The following is an 8,483-nucleotide window of genomic DNA, read 5'->3' on the forward strand; positions in this document are numbered from 1 at the left end:
GTGCAATAGTGCAAATCGCAAAACACACAATCATGCTATGAATCATTACCCCATCTATATTAGATGCTGTGTACGATTTGTTCAACCATGTTGCCCAGACTTTCACACAGTAGTAAACAATGATGTCATGAATGCATTCCATTCATGACTATTGTTTACTATGTGACATATGATTTCACAGTGATCACATGGTATCTGGGCTGCTTACAGCAGCATGATACCAAGCACCACAACCCATGAGCACTGTGACGTACAGTGCCTGGGGAAGCTGTCCACACCAGATGTAAATGTACTATTGATGGTTGTCAAGTGGTTAATAATACTCTTACAACACCAATTCAGCCAACTCCCCAAGAAAAAATCATTTTCTAAGCAAGTGTTTCCCCTGAGAACCCCCCCCCCCCCTCCCACCCAGGAAGAATTCCCCAAGCAAACCCTCCCACCTCCCCTTCTTCAGTCCAGCATTTATACCCCCTCCTTCTCAAGCAAAAATGACACAACTCCCTCCCCCCCAAGCAAAGATCCCTCCATAGCAAAAATCCCTCCCAGCAAAAATCTTCCCCTCCTATGCCCCCCCAAACAAAAATGCTTGCTCACTCCCCCTCCCATCTTGGCCCCCCTGAAAAAAATCTTCCCCTCCCCCCCCCTTTCCATGGCTCCCCTTTCTCCCAAGCACCCCTCTACCAAGCAAAAATGCCCCCTCCCTTCAGGCAAAAACAAAACAAAAACTTGCTCAGCTGTGCTTACTGTGGTTCTTTTTCCTCACTGTAATTCTGTCTCCACTATGCTCGAACTGACTCTGTGCCACTGCATTGACAAGCATGACCCCACTCTGCCACTGCACCAACATGTCTGCTGCACTAACCTTCTATCCATAACAATGTGTGCAACTCTTCACCGATTGCACCAACATGCCCACTACACTGATGTGCACTTCTTTACTCTGTGCCACTGCATTGGCGCACACGTCCTAATTGCATCCATTCAAAGAAGCACATTAGTGCTACTTTATATTTAATTTGTTAAATGATTTTTAAGTATACTCTGAATGTGTGGTAATGATTGTTCAAGCAAGAAAAATATCCTAATATCCATTTTGCTTATAAAAAAAAGACACAAATAAAAGTCAAGGTGAGAGAAAGAGGTTGAGAGATTTTGTGTCATTACTTTCCATTTACAAGTGGCAAGGTTTGATCCCCTGCCAGCTGCTCGGTATCTCCCTGTCACCAGGCCCTAGTGGATTCTCCATAGACAAATATAGATAATGGTTTACAGAGAAGGGAGCCAGGAACTTCATTTCACAACTGTCACAGGCAGATGAAGGAAGGAGGGGGGATCTCCCAGCCAGGGCTGCAAACATAACTAAAGATAAACCTTTCCCTCTCCTTTTCATCAGATGTTTATAGCAAAATAACATTGGTGAATTATGGCATTGGACATCTAATGTTTATGGTTGCTATAAAGCAAAACTCATTTCATTACAAACTTCATTAGAAAATTGATGTAAATGGTATGTATGATGGTTTTTATATATTTTCTTTATTAAGTGGGGGAGTAAACAAAAAAAAGTATTTTATGATTTTGATAATTGTCTATAGTGTAGATGCCAATCAGAATTAATATTTAACTGCTCCATAAAATGAAAAGTAAAACCTGAATAGTTGCTATTGGCAACAGCCCCAGTTTTATGCTAATTTAAATTTTTTCAACCTTCATGAATCAATTTAAAGTAGATTTGAACCTTTACCTTATAAAACAACCCATTCAGTATAAAATAAAAATGCAAGGCAAAATGTTTGTTGTGTACAAGCCGACCTCAGTGTACTGTTTCATTGGGCAACTGTGTGACAAATGAGGTTTAATGTTGATAAATGTAAAGTTATGCCCTTGGGGGCTAAGAATATGCATGCATCATACATACTAGGGGGAGTACAACTGGGGGTATCCATAGTGGAAAAGGATCTGGGGGTTTCGGTAGATCATAAGCTTAATAATACCATGCGATGCCAAACTGCGGTTTCCAAAGCAAGCAAAGTCCTTTTTTGTATTAGGAGAGGTATGGACTGCATATCATTTTTCCTCTGTACAAATCATTAGTAAGACCTCATCTGGAATATGCAGTTCATTTTTGGGCACCAGTTCTCAAAAAGGATATCGGTGAACTGGAGAAAATGCAGAGAAGGGCAACCAAAGTGATAAGTAGCATGGAGGAGCTCAGCTATGAGGATAGATTAGAGGAACCAAATTTATTCTCTCTTGAGAAGAGGAGATTAATGATCAACATGTATAAATACATAAGTGGTCCATATAGTGAACTTGGTATTGAGTTATTCACTTTAAGGTCATCTCAGAGGACAAGGGAGCACTCTTTACATCTAGAGGAAAAAAGACTGAATCTCCAAATACGGAAAGGTTTCTTCACGTCTCATCTCTGGTCATCTCAGTAGATTGCTTTAAAAAAGGCCTGGATTATCTTCTACTTGTAGATAATATAACTGGGTACTAACATTTATAGGTAAAGTTGATCCAGGGAAAATCCGATTGCTACATCAGAGGAAAAAATTCTTTCCTGATCCCCCGAGAGGCAAATTGGATCATGCTTTACTGTTTTTTTTGCCTTCCTCTGGATCAACTGTGGGTGAAGGATTGTGTATATGGGATTGTATGTTTTTTTTTGTTTTGTTTTTTTGGTTGAACTAGATGGACTTGTGTCTTTTTTCAACCAGACAAACTAAGTAATTATGTGTAGCGGCGGGCTCCTGAAGAGCAAGCGCTATGCATTTTTTAAAATTAAACTTTGCCTAAACTACAGTTTGGTTTGGCTTTATTTGTCTAAATTTTACTTCTGTATCAGTCTGACTGATCTGTGAGATGTTCAGTCTGGGGGCACTGTCTCTTGTGGCAAGCGTGGAACAATGGTCTGGTCAGGGCTTAAGTTACTCTTTTTCGGAGCCAGGTCAGTGGGAGTGGCCCTCTTGCTGTGCCCTCTGGGAGAGGGTATTTAAGATATGGACGTCATGTGTTTCAGGGTTCTGGTCCAGTATGATGTGCTGATTACATGGTCCTCCTGACCAGCCCTCAGGAAGGCTATGGCCTGGGGTGCGGATCCACCTGACTTTAATGCCTCGGGGCTGGCTAGCCCAAGGCGGGGAAACTAGTGGAGGATTCTGAGGTGGATGGGTGCCGTCTCCGGTTCGGGAGAGACCCAGTGTACTTCAAGCATTCCAGGGGAGGACTCTTTAGAAGATCACCATGCATGAGTTGGTTTTCTTAACAAGAGCATGGAAGGGCTGAAGTTACCGAGAAAATCCGGTCTTGTGGATTTCGCCAAGCAGACTGAAAGATCCAGGGATCCTACAAGTGTTCTGCAGCTTAGTTTCCCTACGTTCTGCAACAACGTCTGCAACAAAGACTTTGTTCCTGAGTAAGCACCGTGTTGGCTGCTTGTGAGAGAGGGACTGTCCAACCTGAGTGTTCATCCAGCTGCGAATGGCTATTCTCTGGATGCAGTCAAAGTAAGCAAGTTCTTTAACATTTTTGGACTTTGACATTGAGAGTACCTGAACTTTCCTTTCCAACCCTCTGATCCCAAGTTAAAAGAATGTTCAATGGTTTAAATTTTCAAATAAAATCCATTCAAGGGGATCTATTGTCAGTCTCAAGTTACTGGGTCATCTACCATGGGACATCCCCTAGACGTCCAACAAGGAGAGCGGAAGGTAATGGTGAGCCCAAAAATAACCAGCAGCTCCTTCAGGGGTTAGTGCTACAAATGTACTGTATATAAAAAAATGCCCTTTTTTCTTTTTTCATAGGTGATCACATGACCTCTTAACTGTGATGAGCTGTGCAGGGGGTATGTCGGCAGAAGGCAAAGGACATGGGATGCATGGGATGTGTCAGCAGAAGTCTGACCATTGGAGTACAGGAAGGTCATGCTCTCAAGTAGAATGCAAAGAACAAAACTGACCACCCTGGGAGGGGTGTACTTCCTTGCTGTAGTGTGGTCAGTTTGAAATTGGAAAACAGGGGGGCTGGCAGAATTACCAGGCATTTCACACAAATGAAGCAATGCAAAGAGAACAGGATACTTTTCAATACAAGTACATGGTTACACAGATGCATATAAGAAATATACCCAAATATACCCAAACCTACACTTTAACTATCTTTTTAGTGTTCTGTACCCCAAAACTCTGGGGCACTCAGACATACAAATGTTGTGTTTGAGAAGCAGCATTGATGTGGGCTCATTTCATTTAATGCCTGAGTTACTGAGTCAACCCAACAGGACCAACATGAAGAATGGGCCTTTCTAGCCATTGCCTTTGGTAATAGCTGGTGTCTCTAACTTAATCCCATTGGGACTATTTTTTAACAGCAATGACTTTTATTGAACAAAACAGCATTACATCTCAAACATCATCAGACATGATATCGTTTGCATACATGTATTGTCTTAAGGAAAAAAAAACAATAAGCTGAGATTATAAATCCTTAAATCCTTAAATACATAATAGTCCCCCCCCCAGTATGTGACTAAGTCCATACCTCTTCCTATGGAAGCAGAATAATCATTTAAAGTACCTCCCTGTGGCTAATCCACACGCTTAGCCGGGTGTAAAATCTGTGTCTCTAATGAAAGATTACCCTTCCCCTCCTCCTCTGGCATCTATCCAGGCTGACCAGACTTTGTCAAACTTGCCTAGGCATTGTTTACTTTCGTGTATAAGGGTAATACTAAATCAACTGACCTTAGCCAGGATTCAAGGGTGGGTTGGCAGATTTCCAGTGTAACATTATTTCCATCCTGGCATAGAGCAGTGAGAACATAATGCAAAGCTTGGTGTATCTGTCCCCTTCCACCGCACCTAAGTGGCTCAGCAGGAGTATCAGGGGTTCTATCGGTACCCTTGTTCCCCCATGTCGCTAAGTGTCCCTGCTACTTCCTCCCAATATGCTCGGAGCTTGGGGCAGGACCAGACCATATGCCAGAATGTTCCTTCCTCAGTCCCACATCTGGGGCAACTCGGGTCCAGATGTGGGTATATTTTGGCCATTCTCTGTGGGGTGAAGTAAGCCCTATGTATAAATTTAAGTTGAATGAATCTCTTTGGCTGCTATCATAGAGGGAATGAAGGTGGAAATGCAGTCTTCTTATTCATCCTCCCCCAAAGCAGGGATATCCTCCTTTCATTTGTCCATTGAGCAGGTGGGTTTAACGTCATGAGACACTGTCAGGTATTGCTACAGCGTGAAGGGGAATATTCTCTTTACTTCCTATCAGAGGAAATAAACCAAACGAGATGAGAAATCCTCCCTTAAACAGTTGTCACGGAAGAAAGTATCTTCATTGGATTATTTCTCCTCCCTCCCTTCCTTGGTTTTGTTTTGTTTGTTTTTTTGTGACAATTAAGTTACCATCACTTTCTGGTTAATCCTCGCTGGATGGCACAGACAGCAATAAAAAAAACCTGATGGGGATTCTAACCATTCACTATTCTATATATAAAAAATAAATGGATATAGATACGTTTTAAGTACGCAGTCATTTCTGTAGCAAAGTAAATTTTTACTTACCATGATGTGCAGGCAGCCAGGCAGAAGCCCAATAATATGCAGCTTCTATTGGAGACTCAGCCTTGCAGAGTGCACTGTGCCAATTACTACTTCAAGTGGGTTGCCAAACCTGGGACTACTCCAGCCTATGGTGTCAGCCCAAAGAATCCTGCTGCTGCTTGCCTGTGTACTCAGAGCTACATTGTACTTTATTGTGAGAGACACTGTTGTAGAGGTTATGCGCAAGTTGCCGTTTTTCTAGTAACTGTCAAACAGTCTGTTCTGTACTGCAGTGAATGTCATTATAGAGTCACAGCTCTTATATATAACTTTATAATCATTTTAACATTGTTCTGTACTGTATACACACCCTTTTTACATTTCGACCCTGTTTGCATTGTTAATCTGTTAGTCTGAACCTATTTAGTAAATTCACATTAAAGCTACCCTTTGATCATTTGCATCATTCGTCTTACCTTGTAAGCCTCATACACACTATTAGATTTTCTGCAGATTTTTGTCTTCAGATTTACCAAAACCATGTAGTGCAAGGGCCTGCATGGTTGCATACAAATTGAAACTCTCAAGCCTCGTACACACAATTCGATTTTCTGACGGGAATTGTGTGATGACAGACTGTTGGCCAAAAATCTGACCATTTGTACGCTCCATCGGACAATTGTTGTCGGATTTTCCGCAGACAAATGTTGAATGGAAGGCTTATAAATTTTCCCTGGACAACGGTCTGTTGTCAGATTTTCCAATCATGTGTACACAAATCCGTCGGACTAAAGTTCAAAGTACAAATACGCATGCTTGGAAGCAAGGACGAGCCAGAAGTGGTTGGTCTAGTAATCTAGCGTTCTTAATGGAGAATTAACATTCGTGACGCGGCAAATTATGAAATCTGGAAATGCAGCGCACATTCTCTTCTTCTTTAATGGGATAATAATGAAGCTGCTTTGCTGATAATGCTGATGGAGTTCTGCCAAACGTATTTTAAAAGGCTTTTATTTTCTAGTTATATCAAGAATAATATTGTTATATATTTTTTGTGCATTAAAAAAAGAAAACAAATAAAATTAGACATGCTATCTGCCAATAGAACTTAACCAAAAAGTGCATTCTATGCATCCAAAAATATAGAAAATATACCAAATCAAATCATTATTCAACCCAAAAAATAAAATAAAAGCCTCATGCATGTGTCCTGCTTCTTAGTATAGGGGTTAACAATGCCAAGAGTTGGTGAAAGCAGGGGTACGACATCTGGAGATAATTCCGTCTGGATTATTCTCCTGGAGCTCCCACGGCAAAAGCATATGTCATAATTGGTCACGATTAATAAAAAACAATTTTTGGTCCAAGAAATCCTCCTCCTCCTGTAACCTGACTGGACTTGGGTCAAAGCAATAACTCCAAGGCCAATAATAAATAACATGTTATCTCCCCCAACTTCCCAACATGTCTGATTGACAAATGGCAGTTCAGAAACAAGCTGAAAAGCGCAAAATGAAAAGTGCGAATCAACACTCAGCAAACTTCTACTAACACGAAAATTAGCAGAAGGAGCCCAAAGGGTGTCGCCTGACAATTGAACTTCCTCTTTACTGGCTCGTAGTACATCTAGTACGTCACTATGTTCGTGTTTGTTGGCAGACAATTGTGTACCGTTTGTATGCAAGACAAGTTCACGGCACACGCCTTTCGTACAAAAGTTTGATGCTTTGTATGCGGAAAATCCAATCGTGTGTACAAGGCTTAAAGGTTTGAACTCATATTATATATTTTTGGTAAATCTGAAGACAAAAACCTGCAGAAAATCTAATAGTGTGTATGAGGCTTTAGAGTCCTACAAATGTTTTTCAAATTGAACTGTGTGTTTTATTTAGAGATATACTTTAAACTATATGTAAATGCAATCAATAGTCTTATGAAAAACTGTATAATGTTACTGTAATTTCAAAGGTACATTTCAGTATTTTGCAGCTTCAGTAAGTTTTTATTGAAGAAATTTTCATCAATGGTACATGTAAACATAAAACAGAGGTACAAAGCTTTGTGCAACATATAAAAAAGGATCTGCGCTTAGGACAGAAGTGATATTATATAACCAGAAATGAGGTCCACAACAGATAGGGATTTATACTTGACATTTTTTCCTGCAGTCTGACTGTTGTAAACTCTTGCAAATTGCATGTTGTCTACAAATTTTTTTTTGCAGAATGGTATCTCTGTTAACATTACAGCCCCATCTACAGGGTAAGATGCCTCATTGATACCGATGTACCGATTTCGTAGGCCCGTAAGAAGGGGCTGCCTTTACATATAGACTATGTTGCGATTCATGCAGGTCCATGCAGCCAGGTGCCTGTCATTGGTTTCAACAGGATACTTGTAAAGGTCTGCATGGAACACCAGTGCATCCTGCCTGTGTGAGGAGGACAGATTCACATGGGTGTACGTGTCAGTTTGACCATGTGATTGAGCCCTAAGAGAAGAAAGACCAATAATGAAGGAAAAACAGGTAAGATAGAGCAGGGCAGGGTGGGGCAGAGGGAGGGGTGGGGTGGGATAAGGAATGGAGCAAGACTAGTCAGAGCTCCACCATACCTGAGACCATTTTCCGCCAAACTAAGTGAATATTAGAAGGTCCAAAAGGAATTATCGAAATCGGTAGCAAAATTTTGAGGAATTCATGGGCACTAAACCTTTTTACATTTCTTAGCTTTAGCATGAAGTAGAACCCAACAATTTGTCCTTCACTATATTATTGAACAACCAGGCTTTGGGCAGAGTTTGTTTGGCTGCCATGAAATGAAGGATATCAGCCTGAATTGATTAACAGTACACAACATTGCTTTGAGGTTGAGTAAGGCTTCATTTGGTTTCTTAGAGATGCTGTAGCCCAGTACGGAACACTG

The sequence above is a fragment of the Lithobates pipiens genome, unplaced genomic scaffold (genome assembly GCF_037356315.1).
Source record: "Lithobates pipiens isolate NorthernLeopardFrog02 unplaced genomic scaffold, aLitPip1_a1.2 Scaffold_8, whole genome shotgun sequence".
NCBI lineage: Eukaryota > Metazoa > Chordata > Amphibia > Anura > Ranidae > Lithobates > Lithobates pipiens.